The sequence below is a fragment of the Phalacrocorax carbo genome, chromosome 8, assembly GCF_963921805.1.
Source record: "Phalacrocorax carbo chromosome 8, bPhaCar2.1, whole genome shotgun sequence".
In the NCBI taxonomy this organism is placed as follows: Eukaryota; Metazoa; Chordata; class Aves; order Suliformes; family Phalacrocoracidae; genus Phalacrocorax; species Phalacrocorax carbo.
This window is the reverse complement of record NC_087520.1, coordinates 42,851,586-42,873,012: the sequence shown is the minus strand read 5'-3', so window position 1 is coordinate 42,873,012 and position 21,427 is coordinate 42,851,586. Positions and strand designations below refer to the sequence as shown.

Here is a 21,427-nt window from a genome sequence, read left to right as displayed (position 1 = left end):
CATGAAATAAAATCTGCATGATTAAGAAGTCACGAGCAGTAAAGCTTACAGTATGCTGTTAGAAATTTTCTTTTCATATCAGCAACGATGAAATCCTCCAGTGTTAAATGAAGTGAAAGCAGGAGTGTGTTTAGATCCAGCAGCCAGGATCAAAACAGAGTGACAGGGATGGAGGGAGGGTGGGAAGTGGGTATCATGCCATTCAAATGGTACCTGAAATGAGAGAATTACTGGAAAAGTTGTATTTTTAAGCACATAGCAAACTGGATGAAACATCCTTCTTTATGGATCTTCACTGTAAAACAAGGATAGAAAAGATGCTCTTCCATTTGAAGAGATATTTTTCAGCTCTCCTCACCTCCTTCTGTAAACACAGCAGTATCAGAAGAGCCAAGGGCCATGAGAAGATGGAGAAACCTCCAGCTCTAACTCTATTTGAACACCTTCAATAGATGTCGGATCTAAGCCTCGCAGGGTTTGGTGGCCTTAGTGATGTAAAATAGCCTCCAGGAGTATCTATGTCCATTAGACATTAATTTCTCTAACGTGACACCTGGTCTTCACCTTGGAATAAAAATCCCTTGAAGGCAATAAGATGTCTGGGGTAGGATCAGATCCTTGCATGAAAAATTCAGGGATCTATCATGAGCAGCCACTCAACCACTCAGTGTAATCTCAGCCACTGAGATTTATGAAGTTCAGAGTTTGCCTCCCATTTTCCAGATCTGCGGTGGCGCTGAAATCCAGGCATGCATCCCTCAAAACCTCCATGTAACGTTTTAGGTACTGAAGGCTGGGGAACCAGAAAAGAAGACAGATATTCTCTTTCCACCTCCTTTGTTGGGAACAGCTGGCAGTGTGTCACACACAAAGTCATTAGCAACCTACCATAAGGAATTTTCTAAACGGTCTTTGAGTTGATGACCCCAAAATCCTACTCAAAAAATGACTCCGTATTCACTTACCTGCGGAAAGAAAAATACGGAGTGTTTTTCCCTTCCCCAAATAATCTGAGAAAGTAGCCTTTAATTGCAAGGTAGGTTATTCTTCTAAAGGACCTCCATTAGGAGAAGCAGCTGGGTCTAGTGTAGGTTTGCACCAACGCTGGGGTGTGCCCACAACCTCCGAGCCCAGGCTATCCTGCTGGTAGTTGTAACCTGATATATAGCCACGGACATGATGAAGTCCTACTTCTCATGGATCGTTTAGAAAGACGCTAGGGCTTAGAGTCAGGGTGCAAATCTGAGGACAAGGTAGGAAGCCTGGTGTAAAAAGCAAATTCTGGAGCCTGAAAAAGAAAAGAGGAAACTCAGAGGAGAAGGCTAGGAGTCGAGGGAAGAAGGACGCACAAAACCTAAAGCCTTCCCCAAAAAGCAAAGGGATTTGTGTAACCCAGGGGACTAAAAGTACATTTTGGCCCATGGTCTGGTTTTCCTCAGCACGTGCCCAGCCACAAGAGTCCATGTGGTTCTTCTGTTTTCCCAAGTCTTTTGAAATACAGATGCAAAAGTCTCGAATCCCTGCACATCCCTGCATTCCTTAAGAAACTGGCCCACCAAGTAGTTGTAATTCAGGATACCACCATACACCCACGTGTAAGATTCCTTAACAACTATGCACATTTTTAGGCTCAAATATTTTAGAATTGTTTTCACTGTGCCTGAGCTGTAATTGGCTCAGCTTCCCAAGTGTTGGATCATCTAACTAGAGTGATTTTTGACTCAGAGCCCAGGCACCATATCAAAACATTTATCAATTAATCATAAAAAGTAACTAACATTGTTGTCCACCCAAGAAAAACTGTCACTTACAGACTCATGTATGTTATTCCTTATGAAAGAGCTGCTATATAGAAGTTGATTTCCTGCACAGACCAGGTGGAAAATCTGCTAAAGGCAGAGGTCAAATCTAGTTTAATTTTATACCCTTTGTTAAGAATGTTCTCTCTCTCTAAAAAAAAAAAAAACAACCCAAGAAAAAAACCCACCCTTGTGTTCCTTTCCAAGTTTTCTAAAGTTAATTCATGTGGAAGAAAAAAAGATTAGGATAAAATTTCAAATATTAAATTCAAATGCAGGATTAATGAGTTTTATTTCAAAGCCCCAGAGGTTGTCTGGAATTTAGGACGCTTTTTTAGTAGCAGACACGAGACATAGCCAGATGCAGTCGTGTTTTGGACCAGCTCAGCACAAATTTAGCACCTTGAAGGAGAAATTTTATGTCTGTTTTGTAAAGCAAACATTTCAACTTTTCCAAAATCCATTGTCCGGAAGATATTAATGTTGCATTGGACAAAAAAAAAAAAAAATTGATTTAAAATAATGCTGACTTGTTGCTTTAGCACATAGTAATTGCCACTCCCATCACCATCACTGTAGGTGATGTAGGTCCTCTGCCCCATGCGATACATGCATATAATTTTTTAAATAGTGTGAAGTAAACCAGATAAAAAAATGAATTAAACCTTTCCTGAAGCCAAATTCAAGACAGTCCTTGCAACACTCTGCAGGAAAGAGCTTTTTACAATTTGGTTTCTTAAAGACCAGCAGGGAACAGCTTGGCAGATGTACAAACACAGTTCTTCTCACGCCCTTACAGATAGCATGGCAAACCCATGGATGATGAGCTACTTCACTTCACGCCCAGTCCCTGAGGCAAAGGAGTTGTAGGCCAAACCCGACCCTTCATTAAAAGATTTTTTTTTTTATCATCACAAAAATTAACTGCATTCAACTTCCTTCCCAAGCGGGGTTGCTCCCAAGAAGCACCAAATAACAGCAGTGTTTCAGGTCACCGTTCCTAGTTTGTTCAACCGAGAGAGAAAATCTTGTTTTCAGTCAAGGCTGCACTTTACTGATGACTCAAGCAAAGCCAGTAATGCCTGCAAAGCACAGCCTGCAGATCCAGAGCAGGTTATCTGGACCGCGGTGTCTTTTGGACAGCCAAAAGTGTTTAGCATTGGCCCGATTCTGCTCTGCTTGAAATCAAAGAATAAAATCACTGTTGAGTTCAATGGAAGAAGGGGGCAGCCAACATCAAGTATAATGCTTTATACATCAGCACTGAAAACTTGATGGGAAAGGATCAAAACCTTGCAGTGAGCACCTTCAAACATTGGAATCTTGTCTTGAAAGATTCCAATTATAGCAAGAAGAAAACACTGGCGTTTCAGTTTCAGATTCTGGCTTTTCTTCAAATTGACATACCACAATCTGTAAATAGAACCAAAAAAGAAAAATCATTCTGTTTAAATTCCCTCATTGCCTTAGAAGTCCACCTCACCGATGGAGAATCAATGTAATTAGCTGTAACACAAACAGCTAATTAGGACCTGGTGACAGGCAAGCTTCAGATGAACTATTCCATTCAGAAAAGTACTCACAAATGTTTTTTTCTGATTTCTCTTTGAGCTGAAAATCATAAAAGAACAAGTTTTATTTTCTCTCTGCCCCTCACTTCCCCAGTACGGAACCAAAATAGTCCATGGAAATAGCCTCGTCTCACAGTATTTCTCTTTATGGTCCCCATCAAAATCAGTAAACGTGATGGCACAGAAAAATATTATGCAAAGTAACAAAGGTATGGAAAAAACTCTTTAAAAGTTTTTTTGGAGTTGCAACTAAATTTTCTGGTCAACCACAATCTTATCCCATCCAATTGCTCAGAATTACATCCCATCTCCAAGGCTTTTTAACTGTGATGGAAGTTTGGGTTTGAAGCTTCATTTTCAAGTGAATTTCTTTCATCCATTTGATTTTGGACAGGATGGGAGATGATGGGCGTAATTGTCAGGATTTTTAGATTAAAACTGCCTTGAGCTAGCCTGAATGCAATGCTGAACCGCCACCAAAGGAAGGGAAGAGTTGTGCAAGGCAATAACAGTTGCACTAACTGCCAACAGTTTATACGAGGCTTACATGAGACTAATGCCTTTTTTGGGTCTTTCTCATCTCTGAACTCGACCCCTGATATTTTCCTAACATTTTAAGATGAGAAATATCATAAAAGCCCAAAATTTATCCAAAATTTGGTGAAGACTTGGTGTCTTGCCTAGATTAACAGACAAAGCCGTGCTATGTGGTATTAGTGGCACAAGTCTGTGTTTCACTTTGGATATACTAAGAAATGTTTTCTTCCTAGACACAATCAGTATCAATACCGTACAGTTTCACCCAAAACACTGGTGTCTAAAAGTCACCCCCAAATCACTCAAATCACTTGCATCGCTATGACTCATTGTCCTAGTTCAGCTAAACTGGAGACTCAGCCAAGGGAAACGCTATCCAGAGAAAAACAGCAATAGCTGAAACAGATCCGATGCACCAACAGGATGTGAACCCTACACAACGTCTTCCTTTTTTGAAAACGCATACTCTTAACACAACAAAAATATTGGGCTGTGCTCCCACCAGGGCTGCGCAAGTACCTCATAAGGCTGCTTAGCTCAATAGATTTAATGGTTTTCCATTCTTGGCCTGGACTTCAGCGTGAAATATTCCCACAGTCAGATGCGCATTTACACAGGGAACAAACAGTGAAACATCCCAGTGACCAGAAAATAGACACACAGGAGCCAAACCTAGGACTGGGTGGAAGCCTGCTCGGTGACCAGTTGCTCCACGCCTGGCTCAGGGGCTTGGGGATTTCGTGCACGGTGCCGTGAGGTTTTATGGGCACTCCATCTATTATTGCATTGAGGGGGAAAAAAAAAAAAGGAAAAAAAAAACAGCAAAAAGAATAAAAAGAAGATTTTTTTTATGGGCCTAGGAGGAGCTAACCTGGAAATATCATTGGCACAAATAGAGCTGTTCAGCAGACAATAGCACTCTGATATTGCCACAAGTTTGTTTACCCAAATGCGTCCATCCTCGCTGTGAATTCCCCGCCCTCCTGGTCCCCAGCCTGGTGAGCGTCCCCGCTGCCCTCCGGCTGGTGGAGCGCGAGCACTGCTGCGGTTGCCACGCTGACAGCTTTACTGCCGCTCTGACCTTGCTATTTTTAAAGAAACAGGTTATCTTGGTGATGTAAACAGGTCTTCCTCATGCAGTTATGTCACCCCCACTGCAGGGAGCTGGAGCCTTTGGTCCTCACTCATACTGTGAAGCCAGATGTTTCAGGTGCCCAGGAGCTTACAGCACTCGTTTTACTCAAAGGTGCTTACACTGAAGAAGTGATTTTGTTTTCCCAGATCACCTAGAAAATATAGCTTTAGATCTCTTCTTTAACCTAGTTTACCCAAACTGCTAGAAAAAGTTAAACTTCCCAGATTCTGAGAGCCAAAGCTTAGAAGAACTTCAGCGCTTCCTGGCTGGGGGATGAGGGGAGATGCTTACGAGGGATGCCGGATTGAGCAGGGATCAGTTAAACTTGTACTCTTAGAAGTGAGAAAGTGCAAGTACAGGTTTTAGTGTGGGAATGATTCTCTGCAATAAGTGCGATAAGTAGATAAATGACAAAGATGGCACTGTAAAAAATGGCATTGCCCTCCTGCTTTGAAGGTGCTCATTGCAAAATGAGAGTGGACAGAGTGGATAGACTCTCGGCTATGGAAAATGAAATATTTCAGTTAGCTGAGTGCTACAGTTTTATCAAAGACTTAAAGTCTAGATTATCTTTTCTGGGGCAGAGATAGACAAGGCTTCAGAAAATGTTCAAAGTTTGGGTTAAATTAGAAAAGCACTTCGTGATTTAGTAACTATTTATCCAAGATTGCCTGTACGTAAACTCTTTACTCAGAGTGATACGAATAAAATGGGAAATGTCACAGTCTCTCTCCACTTCTGAAATTCCTGCCTCCCATCCTAATTCCATAAGCAAAGAAGCGCCCGCAGCAAAGGTGAGACCAGCTCTATCAAGAGGCCTTTCTTCAGCTCCTATGAAAACAGAACATCCTTTTCGGTCTCTGCTGGAATGAAGAAATGAAAAAGAAAAAAAAATTCAAATTATTCTTGAGCTAATGCATCCAAACATGGGCAAGGGTATCCAAGCTGCTCCAAATCATTTCACCAATCTCTATTCTTGTTGATCCCAGTGTCAAGTAGGTTGTGAGATGCTATCACGAAACTGCCTGGAAGATTTCCTTGGTGCCTCCATGCCTGCAGGCAATCCTTGAGGGACACACATTAAAGGCAGTGGTGTCCTCTCCTTCACAGTTACTACTGCTCAGCTCTTGGGAATGGGAAGACAGGCTTACGGGTCACTAAACACGTCCGCTTTAGAGGTGGTGGAGATAGGTGCATCTTTGGGGAGTAGCCAGTGGGTGTGAGCTGCACAGGGACACCGTTCCCATAACGTCAGAGCAAGGAGAGGTGGGTTAGGGCGAAATGCAGTTCAGTGGCTCACCAATCACCCTTCTATTCTGAGCGAGCTCAGATAAGCAAATTGAAAATGATGTCATGGCTCCCACAGGACACTGCAATACGTTGCCATTTGTCCAACCAGAGTACAACTCTTATTAGTATGATATAACACAGTAGTTGGGAACTCAATAGAAAAAACAAAGCTGGAATTTAATAAAAAAACCCCTATAGCTTTTAACTTGTTGCCCTTAACATGCAGAGCTACTGTAAGTGAGTGCCTTAACATGAAAACTCTGAAGACCAAAGAATTAAAGTAAATGCAATCAGCAGATTACTAAATACCAATGGGAAATTTAGAGCTATAGAGCAAAATCCCAGAGCATTAAAGGATTTACTGCTTGGCATTGATGAGAAGCAAATCTTTGGATTTCCATTTCTATCCTTAATTAGTAACTGAGGTTTATTTTAGTCTAAACTAAGTCACAAAAGATAACACTCCCTGAAAGAAAATAGAAAGCGGTGAAATAAACTTCATAAAATGTCTTATTAAAAAATAATAAGAAAAAAGAATAGATTAAAATGGAAAATCAATTTTCAGCACTTCCATTTCCTTTTGTTTTCTTGTCTTCCCACCCATACTCAGCTCTTTTCTAATAACATTCAGCTCTTTGCTAGAGAGGTTACCGAGGGTGGTAACAAAGATAGCATTCTAAACCCAAAAGGGAGGCTCCCTTTTAGAAGGGACATTTTAGGAGTGTTCTTGCTCCTTCACAGCTTGGTTTTTGAAAGTTTGCTGTCTCCCTGCCCAGTTCCCAGGCCCCTCACTGGAAGTAGGACCTAAAATGGATGATCCGTGCTTCTACATGTCTTCGGCTCTGAAAAAAACAACTGCGTCAAATGAAGCATTTTTTATATAGATGCTTTGAGATAGAGGAAAGATAAGGCTCTTCTGGTTACCCTAGCTTGGTTATCCGATGTCCCCATCTGCCGTTTGCACCACTGATGATGTGCTCCCAGGAGCCGGATCAACAGGAGCACCCTGGTTTTCTGGCAGCAACCTGGCTGGGCTGGAGCGTGCCCAGCTGCTGAAATGCACCGGGGATTTGGTGTCTGATTCCCCGAACTGCGAAACAGGCTCCCACGGCAGCATATCGAGCACAGCTTTTGCCGTGGTTTCAAGCAAAGCTGTGAAATATAAGCAGCTTGCTTCAGAACAGGAAAAGAAAAAGAGCCTGTCAGTAAAATCTGAAGAAAATCTGAAAAATCTGTACAATAAAGAGCCGAGTCCCAAACAAACTACATGCTTCAGCAAGAACCTGAAGTACCACCTCCCTGCTGTTACCCGCTCCCTGCTTTCCTCCCTTCCCCAGTGAACCCAGGAATATATTTTGTCCTCATAAAAATTTACTATGGAGTGGGCTGTGGGTGACTCCTGGCTGAGGCTGAAAAGTGATGCATGATGGAGTAATTAAAGGGTGGCATGTGAGTGAGGCTAAGGCAGGGCAAGTAAACCCATTTAAAGAGGAAGATTTTAGGCAGATGCCCTGTCTGCACAGGGATGGGTTCAGTGTATGCCTAGGATATAAAGACAGGCAGCACGACACATCTGAGCTGCTTGTTTCTTTGTCTTCCATGGTGAGAAAAAAGCAGGACATAAGGCTGGAAGAGACCTCTTGAATCATTTAATAGAGCTCCTTCTATGGCAGGTACTAGGTCAAATAATTCCCATCATAAACTCACTAAACTCCCTTAAAACAAGTGATTCAATTGTTTTCCCTCTCTTTACCTACTGCAGCTGCACCAGAGCCTCATTTCAACATCTTCTACTGCTTTCTACTCACCTACAGTGACTGTTAGGAAAGGTGATAGAGACATTAGGGAATCTTAGATAAAAGGATTAAAGACTTGCAGCACAAAAGCCAAGGTCAGCAAGCGTTGTCCAAGAGTTAAAATACTCATAACAGGCTCATATGTGCAACAACATAACCTCTTGATTTATCTGTTTAGCTTGGGCTGTATCACACCAAATGCCGGTGGGGTCACTTCTGTGCTAAGCCCACTAGATAAAAGATTATCTTTTACATGAACCCAGCCTATTTAGCTCTGTTGCATTGCATTTTCTGCCTTCTTACCTTGGTCCTAAGTCAGCTGGAGTCCAAAATGGGCCACGGCACAACTGCAGTCACAGTTTGGAGTTCCTTTGTCTGCATTCGGAGGCTGAGGGGGGACTACATGCTCTCTCCTGCCCATGTCCTCCTTTCTGTCTCCTGTTCTGCTCTGCAGTCGCTGTGATGGAAGAGAAAGAAAGAGCAATGCTGGCTCCACCTGAGAAGTCGTCTCTTTGTGCCCAGGGTTGAGCCTTAGTCCAAATATTACTTCTAGGGGTCTTGCCTGGAATTCAACTTCACCTTGCCAAACATGGCCATAAATTTCCCTCTGCTCCCCTTCTTCTCCTACATTACAGTGTGGCTGGACCGAGCTTGCCTAAACCAAAATATTAAGGCCAGAGGCAGGGACGAGGCTCTGCTAATCCCCCGTGCACACTGGCTGGTGGGGAGAGCAAAACTGGGCTCACCTCGTGCATTTGCCAGTTAGCAAGGAGCCAGCAGATGTGCCTCATGTGGTCCATGGGCTCTTGGGGTCTGGGGACACCAAGATCCAGATCTGCAGATCTGTCCCTCCAGCAGCACACTTACACATCGCTTCACAGCTGGGGCTTTAAGTCAAATCCAGCCCCAGTTTAGGTCCCCTGAGCTTGTGAATCATCTAACGAGCAAAACTGCATTAAGTACAGCCAATCCCAGGAGTTTCAAAGTTGGTATTTAGGACTCAAAAATTATTGTATGGCTTAAAATTGTTGAGTTTAAAAAAAAAATTTACTTTGAATTAAGTTTGTCTTCTAGTTTCCAGTCCCTTGGGTTGAAACCTGGACACTCGATGCATGTTGTCAAGGTTTTCATAATGAGCTAAAAATATTAGAGATATGCATCTGAAAATTAACACTAAGTGTAGTCATATGATTGCAGGAGCTAAGCCTTAAGATAATTCAACTACCATGCAAAGTAAAATCACAAAGAAGCTACCTTTCAACTAGTTTGTTCACGAAAACAAAACAAAAACCTAAACAAAACAAACCCACAACCTATTTAATGAATTACTTAACAAGTGACGATATTTGAGTTTACGGTCATTCATTGGATCCTTATTCTCAAGGTGATTTCGGTGTCCTTGTTTTGAGGCACTGATGGATATCTGCCCGTCTGAGTGAGCAGTCCTCTTTATCTCAGCGCTTGAGCAGCTCACAGGCTGTAATGCATTTTGGTTTGCGACACCTCTGCTATCGCCAGGAGGAAGACTGACACAGGGGAGTGTGATGGACGAGCATGGCAGAGCCGTGAACTGGGACTACGTCTCCCATCTTACGGGGTGCCCTGTGCTGGCTCAGAGTGAAGGGAGAAAGCAACTGCCTCACTTGTTTTTTTAATTTGTTAAAATAACAGCTCCATATTCCCAGGGGCAAATGTCAGGAATAATTGCATGCAAATGGCACTGGAGTCATGCTAACGCACCCATTGCCACCCAAGGGCTCCTGAAGGGTTAATATCGAGGGCTCGGTGGAGTTCAGTTAATTTACAACTGGAGACCTTTATCATCTCACACTGACATTGAGGGCTCACATTTCGCACTTAATTACTTGTTCAGCAATCACGCCTGGAAGAGATAGATGTGTTTCTGTGTTTAGCCCATGCAGCTGTGAATTGTTTATTTACTTATCGTCAGGCCGGGAATGGCTGTAATTTAAAGGTTCAGATCTCTGCTACCCTGAGCGGTGCAGGTCTTCTTTTAAACACTTCCATATTGCCGCGGTGGAATTTCGCTGGAGATGCCCGTCTTCTCCTCCTGTTCCGGGTAATGGGCCAGCAGGTGTTACTGGTTATCGGTAACTGCGAGTATTTACACTAAACAACCACTGCCAAGTTCACAATCCTAACGAAGGATCCGCGGAGATAAATTTTGGAAGGCAAAAAGCAGGCCAAGGAGGTGAAGTGAGATGCATTCCAGTAACTCAGCTTCTGGGGAATGACTCGATCCCTATCTCGGTGCTGGAAGAGCTGGATCACGGCAGCTTCAAACAGTGGCTCACAGCAATTCATAGGCCAAATGGTGTAATTACAATTTAAGCTGTCAAATGGTGACCAGATGGCTTTATCTTTCACACCAGAGGCCTAAGAAGTTGGTAGGTGTGACCTTTCCACATACCGATCCACCTGCGCAGTGCATGAGGTCTCCGAAAGCCCGCCTTCCCGGCGTGCCCAGCCATGTGCGCTGACACCCATTCTTGGCTTTGATAACTTTTGAGCAAAGCTGTGTAAACTCAACAGCACCAGTTTTCACAGGTCTCCCAGGTTGCATCACCCTTAAATGCCAAGACAGCAGCCACCAGCAGCGTTGTTGGACTACTTGGATGCAGAGGGTTACTGGAGTACAAGGACAGGGAGATGCCCCCCACCCCGTTATTCCCTTGGGGCACATACAGACCTCCCGCCTACCCAGGAAAGAAAGGTTTGGTTTTGCAACAAGTTGCAAAACTCAAAAAGAATCTCAGGTCAGTAGCTGGTTGACAAAATATGCCTCGGAAGGAAGATTGGTGGAACTCCCTTCCAAGAGAGAGTAGCCAAAGTGGTCTGTCTGTCCGGGCATCACCAGCCCACGTATCGGCAGAGCTGCAATGCAAGAATGCCATAGTGCAGCTGTCCTTGCGATGCACGTGATGGCGGAGAGGTCACTGGCGGAATCAGGCTGGACGCTTCACCTAAAAAAGCCTAAGGTAGTTCCTGGAGAGTCGCCCTGGGCGCACCCCAGTCCAATTTCCCAGCAGAGCCCCGCTCCCGAGGTTAGGAGCTTGCTGGGGAGAACATCCTTGTAACCTGTCCCATGGCCGGAGGCGGCTCTCTGCAGCTGCTGGTAAAACCCAGCCTGGTCCCGCACCGGCCAGACCCCCAGGAGAACACACAGCTTTGCAGTAGGTCTCAGATTAGAGCAGTATTAAAAATAAGGACTTTGGGTTTGATGTTAACCCCAGTGAATTCTGCCTGTGGGCAGGTGGAAGGGCTGACATATACCGTCAGCAGTGAGTTTCTGCCTCTAGTCTTGCAGCTGCCAACTGCTTTCGATTTAAAGAAAAGGCTTTCCTGTCTCGTGTTCTTATGAGAAACACACTTCTCTCCCAGCCCCAAGGTTATTTCTATCTGACAGATGAGGGGAAGGGGATGCGAGCTGATGGGGAGCATGGCGAGGAAGGCTAATGCAGAGGAGCGGTGCTTCCTGATAGTTTTTTTTTCCTATTATCATCACCGCTTACTGCTGCAATTAATTAATTGCACCTCTGAAGATGGAACATCATTAAAATAGTTTAATAATGATATGTAACAAACAGATCAGAACTTCCTGGTTTTGAAGAAGTATAAGAGATATCACTGGGCGTACACAAACAAACAAAAATGCAGGCAATTCCAAGGTGATTTGAATTTTCTCAACAGCAGAAATACAGTCTTATGTGTCACTTCAGTAAAGCCGAAGAAGAAAAGAACCTACATAGGTATAATTGAATTACACAAAATCCTGGAATTTGATGAGAGATAAAGTTACCACTAATTCGCTTAGAAAAAAAAAAAGAAGAGAGAAAAAGGGAGAAGGTGAAATTAAAATGTCAAAAGAGCAGAGAGCTGCTTAATTCAGTTTTTGGGTGCGTTCACGGCTGTGCTGGCAGCGCATCCTGTGCGCGCTGAAGCAAAAACACTGCAAAAATCGAAAACCCCCGAAACGCAACTTTTGCAAAGGACTGAAACGAACAGCTCAGAAACGCTGCAGGATTTGCAAAAAGAGCATTGCAAGGCAGAAACAATTACAAGCAAGGACTGAGCCAGCAAACAGTCCTGTACGTTCAAGCGTGCCGGGGCTGGGAAGAGCTCTGCGGGCTGGATCCATGCGGGTGGCACAAGCGAGTTGGACCCAGCCAGCTCCCAGGGTGGCCACCTCCACAATGATCCACTGGCAGAGAACAGAGAAAAATATTTGTTTCTTTCAGTATTTTGCTATTTTGCCTCCTTTTTCAATAGTTGCTGCTGCTGTCTGACGGTCAGGGGCAACACGGGTGTTTGGGGTCGCAGGCTCAGCTTAGATAAACGGGGATTTTCAGTGAACTACGAAAATTTAACTCAGATGAATCTTGCCTGATTTAACAGACACAAAATGACAGAAGGTAACTATCGGCTATAAATAAGCTTCCCGGGCTGTCAGAAGAATTATTGCCAAGCTGCAAATAACCTGTGAGCACAGAGATTAAAGGCAATGGGTGCAACGAGCTATTCTGAGGGCAGGGCAGAGGGGAAGGGAGAGCATCCCTTCCGCCGGCTCCCCGGCATCACTGTTTCGGCTGGGCTTTTCCCACACTTCATGGGAAGCAAGAGAGGGCCGAGGGGATCCAAGGAGGCGAGGTGGGCTGGGAAGGATGCGCCAGGGTCCTGCTGGGTGCCGTAGGATGCTGGCCCAGATGTAAAAAGTACAGAGGGAGAGGGAGGACCCCGCATTGCCACGACACCTGTATTATTTTAGTCCCGTACACGCAGAGCACTGGCCATTGTGACGGACTGGCTCAGTAATTGTGTCGTGCTCAGGTGCATCTTTTGCACCAGGCATTTGCGGAGGAGCCTGGGGAAGATGCGTTTCTGCAGGCAAAGCCTGCTCGGCTCTGGGACCGGAGGGCAGAGGGGGGATCGCCTACTCTGACAGTCAGTTGCTCATCACCGCCCCACATTTCAAAGAGATTTTATCTGTCTGGCATGGAAGGTTTCCCAAACTGTTTATATTAAAAGCAGCTTTTGATGCCAGCAATGAATATTACTATATTACTGAAAGGAATCAAAAGCTAAAGTGCCTGCGTGTACAGTTAATCTATCCAAACAGAAAATGTTTCTTAAAAAATTACGGCACTATTTTTATAACAAACCTCAGCCAAACTCCAAACCGAATAAATATAATACGTCCTTTTAAAACCAATTTATTTTTTTAATCATGGGCAAAAATACTTTCCTTGCTTTCATTCATCAGCTAATACTTCCCCTCCCTATATTCGAGCCCAGAGATTTGCCTGTGATGGGATTTCTGCTTCGGAGGCATTGGGATTGAAACACCTCCCGAGGCCGGTGAGAAGATGGGTGCGAGCACGTTAAGTTACCATCATGGCCAGTCTGTGCTATCACTTTTTAACAAAACCATGAATAAGGCAAGAAAACACCTCAAAAGGTCCAGTAGTGATGGCAAAGGCAGCCACCCTAAAGCCCTGATCCATCACGAGCCTAAATAAAGGCAGAGCGATATGTATTTCTGTGGGATTGTGCGAGGGCATCTATTTCTATTCACATGCTCTCAAGGCAGGAATAGAGAGTTGCCATCTTCATGGTATTAAAAACTGGCCTGTATGGTCATTACCACAATGTAATTTTCATTAGGGTTGCTTACAGCAGAGTTGGGCCCTTCCTTTTTTTTTTTTTTAAAAATATTATTATTTTTACTATTTTATTTTAACTAGAAGGACCGTGCAGAACATTTCCTGGAGTTGTTAAGCATTTATTTAGACTTGCATCATTGCCCAAGACCACAATTTGAATCTCTCAAGCCTCATCCCACGATCTTTTACTCCCCTAAACGCTGCGCATATTTGATTCTCTCATGAAGGGGAGGCTAACCAAATAATTTGCAGCGTGCAAGTCCCCTAAAATGTAGTTAAAAATTACTAGAGGAGACGGTGATGAATAGGCAAGGGGGGTAACCTGACCCCCAAGAGCTTACACATCCCCTTTTTGTTTGTTTGCTTGTTTGTTCTGCTGAACTTCCCAGGAGTTTCGGCTGCAATCAAACCTGGGGCCTTACCGTGCTAGGAAACGCCGTGAAAATGCTTCAAATGCCATCCCCACGTTGACCATTTGCGTGTGTTTTTTAAGAGGGGATGATTCTGGTTGCAAGCTGTCAGAGAAAAATATATTTAAATTTCTTCCATCTGAATTTCTTGTATGAAAGAGAAACTGTGTTTGGGTGCCGTGCCGTTCCCCCAGCATTTGCACGCTGCTTATTCTGCTGCCCTGCTAAAGGTCAAAAGCAGGTAATGTATATTGAAATTTCCAAAGAGCAGGGTAAGCTCTAAGGCTGTTGACTTTGATATCAGTTTTCTTCTACCCGGGGGCGGGGGGGATCACTCCAGCTCCTCATTGATTTTTCATGGAAATTCACCAATTTCTCCTAGTTTAAGATCTGGTCTCTGATTTCTCCCTGATTATCATATCCCTCTGCCCCCCAAATGAAGTCCTGCTTTGTTTCAGCTCAGGATGATGATATCATTATTACTGCACTGAGCACAGGGCAAAAATTCCGGTTTGCTAGAGCATTGGTGATGACTGACAGAGGCTACTTCAGAAAAAAACAAACCACCCTCCCCTCCCCGGTAAACGCACCTTAATAAAATCAAGAAATAATGAAAGAAAATGTTACACAAAGCTTGAAAAGGGACGTTAACGTGCCCGCGCCTTTGTGCAGAAGATGCTAATAAGCTCGGCGTTGCAGAATTAACCACTGTTATGACTTTAAATGCTGCTTTTGGAAATCACTCTTCGCTCTGGCTGTGTTTGTTTTGCTTTAGCTGACTGTCGCTCTCCTCCCTGGCTTCAGCCCTTCTGCTTTCAGCTGCGAACTGATAAAAGGGGGAGAAAAAAACTGTTTTGCATTTCTACAACTTTAGATAATAAAACACTAATTGATGGAATGAGCCACGTAACTTTATGGTCTGTCGTTCCCCTCCCCCACCCCGACCCTGCAAGGGGCAAAAATGACCTTTAAACAAACAAAACTCTGGTCATCAACATGCTTAATTGGTGCAGAACTGGATCAGGATGTTCCCACTGGGCTCCGGAGAGTTAAAGCCACTTTTCTTCAGATATATTGATATAGATGTTGGTATTAATTCACCCTCTTGGGTTCTTGCAGATGTTACAGGGAAAGTATTTAAAACTTACATTTTAAAATGTATGTGGGCCATGAACGCTCGATTTATTATTGCTGGAGTCTAGAAACCTAAGGTATTAGAGTGAAATTTTTTATTAATTTTCATTGACTCACGTATTCAAATAGAAGCGCTGTTCTGTGCCCATTGTGTAAAAAAAAAATAATAAAAACAAAACCCCAAAGCTTTTGAAACCTTCAGTTGTCAAAATAGCTGGAATATTCCCTCCCATGGGAGCACAGGAAAGCAGTATGGGTTATTAAAAGAAGTCAAACAAATCAGACTTTTAATATTTACTCAGATAATTAATCCAGGGAAAGAAAAGTAGAGTCAAGAAGATAAAAGTAGAAAACTATTTGTACTATGAGAAAGTTTTGTAGCCTGAAATAAAAATCAGGGTTTTTTTTTCTAGGTAAAACAAAAGAAATGCTTAAAAATCTGTTTAGCCACTGGTGTGCGTAGATATTTCATCCTAGATACAAATATAGCAGGCTAACATTTCCGATACAACTTACCGGTCATAACTTCGACAAAATACAGTGTTCAGTCTTTGTGAATCAGGATGTTTTAAAGCCATTCAGGGAAATTCCTTCTTTAAACACAGTGGCTTGAGATGAAAATACAGATTTAATTCTTTAGAACATTTTTTCCCAACTGAGAATAAATGTGAAGCCTGCCCTTTAAATGAAATGACAGCAAGAAGTCAGGGGAAAAAAACAAAACAAAAAACCCCCAATAGCAAACAGTTGGAGGTTGACTCTGCTCTTGCTAACCTCATTGTAAATAAGGACTGGCTCTAATTTAGTTAATGAGATCTCACCAGTGTAAATTAAATTAGGCTAATTATTTTATGATTAAAACAATCTCTGTCTTTGCAAACAAAATGGATGTTTTTTAACAATTAAAGGATTTTATTTTTTTCAAATTAAAAAAAATAATGCTGGCATGAGAAGTAAAAGCAGAACTCCCACGGACAGAAGGTTACTGTGAGTAGAAAAAACATTTTTCTTAATTGATTAATATTTAATTATTTTTTTTACAACTTTATTTTTTTAAATTTAAAATTGCATCGATAATCTCTCAGTTCAAAGCCAGTTTGTGCTATATGTATTTTAAAAAGCAGGGTTTTTTCTCACTGTCAGCATTCAACATACCCACAAATCTTTACATGTGTAAAATCCATTTGCCAACGCGCTACCTCGCGAGATAAGGGCTCAATTATCAGGTGTTTGAACCTTTAGAAAACAGGAAGGGGTTGTGTATAATCTGTTCTACATTATGTTTGATTGTTATGTTTTTTAAGTGCTGCATGGTAACCAATTATTTTTATAACACCTCTAATTGCATAACAAGGAGATTCAACACGCACCGCTTGGGGCGAGAGAGTATTGACTTTCATTTTTGATACAGAACCTTACCCGATAAAATTATTCAAGCGTGTGTTGATAAAGCAAATCGTACTGTAAGTATATAACAAGTGCTGAAAAGATAAATACGCTTTCAATTGCAACGCAAATACGTGCCCCGGCAGTAGAAGGTGACCAGTGCTCGAAGCCACCGTCTCCCTCTTGCACCGCCAAAGTAGCAATGCCACCTAATGGAGAGCCCGCTCCTCGCACAAGCCGAGCCGGCGTTTCTCCTGATAGCAATCTTCCCTTCGCTTTAACGGTTTCAAAACAAAACAAAACAAAACAAAAAAAAAAAAAAGGCTTTACAAAGCAATAGTTTCAATGGAAAAATAACAAAATCCCCCAGCAAAGGCTGGGCAAATATTTTGGTTGCCTTGCTAGATGTCAACACTTGACACGAGCAGCGTCGTCTCAACCCATCCCTGTTTCACGGGCAGATGCACGTGGCCCCTAAAGGGCGAGTCTTGGTTTTATATGGGGTGTCTGGCTGATGCGGTAGCTTAGATTTATTATCTTCATAGAAATCGCCCCCATTCCTGCTAAGCAGAAAACTTGGAGACGCGACCGGCTTCGCAAAGCAACATGAAAATGCCCTCGGATGCACAAATCCCTGCTCTCTGGTGCGTGGCCATGACTTGCTTTCGTCTTCCCCATCGCTCACACCCCCACGCTCCGGCTCACGCGTCCAGGTACACACAGGCACACACGCACACGGCGGCTCCCACGTGGCCGTTTGCAGTGAGATGCACATGGAGAAACCGAGGCCAGGGCGCGGAGACAGAGAATAAATGTGCCCATGCCTCAAACCGCTCTTTGCACGTCGTACCTGCTTTCTGCAGCACTACAGACACGTGTGTGCGTGTGCCTTCCCTGGAATGCTCTTACGTACTCAGTCCTAGGCAGGCGTGCATCAGTGCTGACAAAACCGCGCGTGGTTATTTATACACGCGTGCGTAAGTACAGGGGGCACTTCGGGCACGCACCAGATCCCACCCGACTGCCCAGATCTAAGGGAAACCCCTTCCAAGCCAAGTGAATTCCGCTGCGTTTTCACTGGTGCAGCAAATAAAGTTTGACCAGCTGTTAGGACCGACTCCCAAACCAGGCCCTAATTTGAAGATGATTTAAGATGTCCACCCTTGCTAAATACCGTTGGACGTAAGACTATGAGAAAGCAGTTTGCGTTTTGCTCCCCCTTTTCCCCATTGCTGCTGAACAAAGCACCGCTCTCTCTAACTCATCTGTATTTTCCTTTACACCAGACTCAGGATTTTCCTCTAATTTATTTCAGTGATCCAAAGCTCCCGTTGAATTCAGGAGGTTTGGGATAGGGCCCTGCGCGTCTTCAGCTCCTGACCCGCCGCAGATACGTCTGAAGCCAGTGCTGGTTTGAATGATACACATCAGGCCGCATGAAAATAGTTTGGAAGGGGGACTGGGGGGAAAGACAGTCATTTTCTCTAAAGTGTGCTGTGCTTATGCCAAGGTTTGCACCACCACCACCACCGCCCCCCCCACCTATTTCAAGCATATTCTAGTATGGTAAGGTTAAGGATAAAAATCAACTGTAAGAAAGGTACAGTTTTAAAAGCAGCAGGATTAAAGGCAGCAGTTAAAGCCAATTGAGCTGGAAAAAAAAAAAAAAAAGGTGCAAAGGGTAGCTTTGCTGCTCTAAAAAAAAAAAAAAATCGAAATAATAATCAAATAAATGCAGACAAGCCCAACAACAGAAAACCCGAAGCAAATAAAAGCGAGTGGAACAGCTTTCCGTGTTTACTTTTCTTTCTGCAGTTGGATCCCTTGTCGTAGCCACAAGAACTGCAAGGATAGGACGCGAAATGGGAAATAAAAGACAGGAAAAAGAAACAAAAAAAAAAAGAAAAAAATTTTTAAAGCAATTTAAGGCAAAGGAAGCAAATCCAAAGCCTCCATCCCGGGCCAGCGGCGCTGGCGGAGCAGCAGCTCTGCAGAGCAGCGGTGCCGCTTCCCCCTGCCCAGGCTCCGTCCCAGGAGCCCGGCGGGTTTTTGCGAGGCAGAAGCTCGGAGCGGGGAAGGGGATGGTGCAAACCCCGGCCTCGGAGGGGAGGAAGAGGAAGAGGAGGAGGGTTTCGGGACGGGGAGAGGGAAGAGAAAAAGTCCAGTACATACAGCTCGATGAGTCCCCCAGCCTCCGCTTCTCTCTCTCCTCTTAAGTCAAAAAGGAAATGCGGCGCTTTTTTTTTTTTTTTTGCTTTTTTTTTTTTTCAAAGTCACAAAATGAACCATCAGGAAGTTGGCAAAATCTCTAACTAAACAATCAATCGAGGAAATGCAACAAATTCGCGCGGGCCGTGCGCTTTGGCAGGGAGGGGAGCCAGGGCCGGCCGGAGCGCAGTCCCCGCGCAGCCCCCGCGCAGTCCCCGCGCAGCCCCCGCGCACCGCGGGCAGGTCTCCGAACCCCAGCACCTTCTCATTGCTGTATTTTTACCCCAAGGAAAGGATCTCTCGGGTCAAACCCGGGGCCGGAGCAGGACGCGGACCCCCGGCATCATCTCCCGCGGGTGCGGCCGCCCAGTTTGGCTCATTCTGGCCGAGCAGGGCAGGGGCGGGGGGTGCCGGCCGGGCTCCCCCCCCATCCCAGCCCTCCCCGAGAACTGCCTGCGCGGCAGAAATACCGACATCAGCCCATCTGTCCCCAAAACGAGCTAAAAGGTAGCTCCGCGTACACCCGCGCAGGGTGCCCAGCCCTTGCCCAGGAATTATCTTCCCTTCCCACGGGCTGGGATGAGCGGGATGGAGAAACGAGCAAGTTCCGCGCTGGTGTTTCTTCTAAATCAGCGTTTCGCACAAGGATGATGAGTGTTAGGAGGGAGAGGGGTGGGTTTTTTGCACAGCTATCGCCCCTGCTTTTCCTAAGTTTTCCCCAATTCGCCCGTTCGTCCCAGTCCCCGTCCCGTCCCCCCTCTTTTTTTTTCCCCCGTTTCGAAACGATGGTCCCTGCCCGCTGACACGGACCGAGAGGTTTCCCCCTCCTCCTTACGTAAAACAAGCAAATAAGTGAATCAACACGAGTCACGGCAGCCAAGCAGCCGCCCGCGCATCGCCGCGGGGTGCGCTGGCTCCTTTAGGCTCCCGTCTGGGCGAAGGAAACCCCCCAAGTCCCCGCAAAGGGGTTTTTTCTTCCGGGGGGGGCTCGGCCAGATGCTGCTGAAGGCGGCTGGAGACACACACCCCTCCCCTCCCCACCCCGGGAGGGTGCCGGGGACCGGGAGTGGGGGAGCCCCGGGGCAAAGGGACCTGTCCTACCCACCCCACACCCGCCCCCCAGAAATGCGGGCCACGCTCCGGGGTCACTGCTAAAAGCAACACAACTCCGTATTTTTTAATAAAGAGCGTTCTCTTGCGAGCTGGCTGCTTTCCACCCACCCCACGGATGAGCTGGCTCTGTAAACACTGAATAGAAGATTAACACTGCTGTTATAACCTCATAGAGAGATCTGTGCTCTCTGAAAGCTTTTACTGCTGCTGATCTATGGGCTCCAGAATAGCCCTTTTGTTTTAAGGGTGACAACAGCCCCGAGCCCTGCCATCTTAGCGCAGCATCCTCTGCCCCGGCCCCTCTCCAGCACCCCCCCTCCCTGCCTGGGAGGCACCCAGGCTCTGGGTGTCACCTCCCAAGCCGAAAGAGCGGCTGCAGAAATGCGGCGGGGGGTGTGTGTGTTTAATTTATTTTTTTTTAATTAAAAAAATATTATTTTTATGGGTGATACTTTTAATTTGGCAGCTGAGAAGAGCTCGTAACAAATGACAACGCGAGCTGCCAGCAAGGTTTTCCCAGCAGACACCGGCCTGTTCGCAAGAGCCCCTTTACTGACCGCTTAAATCTGGGGAAGGGGAAAAAAAACCCAGCGCTATCTGCAAGTGGGAGCGCGGGTAATTTATTGTAGAAGCTTAGTTCAAAGGTACTGCTCTGCAGCGATGTTAATTGAGCTCTGTATCTGTGAGAAGGCGGGGAAAAGCTGGCAATGGCAAGTTCATTTGCCCAGGAATTACACAAAACCACGTCCCGGGGGAAGCTGCGGCCGCCCGGGAGAGGTCTTTTCGCTTTTGCCAAAATACCGCCAAGAGTTGGGGGTGTGTAGGGGGAGGATGAAGAGCAAATGAGGAGGAAGAGCCGAGCGCCCCGGGCCGGGCAGAGCCGAGCACAGGCGGGCAGCCGCGGCTGGAGCAGCCGGCGGACCCACCGCAGCCTCCCTCCATCCCTCACTGTCACCCGCCTGCGCGCCCAGCTCAGCCTCCAGAAAGAGTAGTTAGTTAGGAGAAAAGAAGTTGAAGTAAGAACAACCGGGGGTGGGGGTGGGGGGGGGAAGAAAAGAAGAAAAGAAAAAAAGAAAAAAAGAAAAAAAGAAAAAAAGAAAAAAAGAAAAAAAGAAAAAAAAAGAAAAAAGAAAAAAAAAAAGAAAAAAAGAAAAAAGAAAAAAGAAAAGGAAAAAGGCAAAAAAAGAAAAAGAAAAAGAAAAAGGAAAAGGAAAAGAAGAAAAAGAAAAAAGCAAAGAAAGAAAGCGAGAAAGAAAGCGAGAAAGCGAGAAAGCGAGAAAGCGAGAAAGCGAGAAAGCAAGAAAGAAAGCAAGAAAGAAAGAAAGAAAGAAAGAAAGAAAGAAAGAAAGAAAGAAAGAAAGAAAGAA

At 44.9% G+C, this 21,427-nt stretch overlaps 1 long non-coding RNA gene across 1 annotated transcript; it reads right to left on the bottom strand.

Moving 5' to 3' along the window:
- Positions 1-2,074: 2,074 nt before the first annotated feature.
- On the bottom strand, positions 2,075-19,270 carry LOC135314595 (uncharacterized). The gene is made up of 3 exons (XR_010374104.1): positions 18,912-19,270; positions 8,432-8,585; positions 2,075-3,212 (listed from the first exon to the last, which is right to left on the bottom strand). It is a non-coding gene; the product is annotated as an uncharacterized LOC135314595 (long non-coding RNA).
- Between the last annotated feature and the right edge of the window lie 2,157 nt (positions 19,271-21,427).